Here is a 1,120-nt window from a genome sequence, read left to right on the forward strand (position 1 = left end):
CTCTTTTACAACACTCTCAATATAAAACTAGAAATCAAAAAAGGATAAATATGTAGTGCCTGAAAATCCCTCCAACTATCTCCCTAATTTTTGAACTTTCAAAACTTTTCCAGTACTTTCAGCACCTCTTTCAAAGTCCCAATCTTCTTTCTTGTATAATTCTCAAAAAGGTGTCTTGGTATCTCTTCAAAATGTATCTTGGTCCGATTTGTTTCCCGATTTGTTTCCCCAAGAGATGCATCCTTTCACAATAATTTTCATCTATGGTGGGTGTTAACAACTATTAAAGCTTGTAAACACCTATTAAGGCAATAGGTGCCTCAAAAATCTCTTCAAAATTTGCAAAAACCAAATTTACTCATCTAATAACTGCCACTGGAGCTTAAGCACGGGGTCTCTGGCGCTTAAGTGCGGCCTTCTTTGTTTACCCAGCGCTTAAGCACCGGATCTGACGCTTGGGTACCAAAACACTTTTGCACATTTTTCACCTATTTGCTCCAAATTTGATCCTTTTTCACTCCTTTAAGCATTTTTTACCTTTTTATCTATACCTGAAAGAAAAACACAAAAATATCTTCCATTAAAGTGCAATATCTAAAAAAGAGGTATAAAAATGTGTCTAAAAACACTATATTTTTTAGGCATATCAAAATCCCCCAAACTTAAAATCCCCCAAACTTAAAATGGCCCTCAAGTGACACTTCAATCTTTAAAAACTAAATATGTATGATATGTATATGAGTTTCTTTAGAAATTACTAAAATTTTGATTTAGAAAGATAGTAGTCCAATTTAGAAAAAATATTCAGTAAATGAGACCAACTTAAACTTTAGAAATTTTTACTGTTAAGAAAGATGAAAATATAAGTTCCTATCTAATTCATAAATATTGTAAGTCTTCCAAATTTAGAATTCACTTCTTTTATTATCTAATTTAGAATTTTGTTCTTTTATTATCTCCACTTAAAAATTTTTATTAAGAATAATTTTACTTACTATATATATCTATAAGCTTAAGATTTTCTCAAGTTTTATACTTTAAAAAGATCAAATGTAGAACCAATTTTTGATTAGGCACTAATCCTCAAGCTTCTCCTCCCTCACTTTTTCTTCTTCTTCTT

Source organism: Phalaenopsis equestris, unplaced genomic scaffold, assembly GCF_001263595.1.
Source record: "Phalaenopsis equestris unplaced genomic scaffold, ASM126359v1 Scaffold210477, whole genome shotgun sequence".
NCBI lineage: Eukaryota > Viridiplantae > Streptophyta > Magnoliopsida > Asparagales > Orchidaceae > Phalaenopsis > Phalaenopsis equestris.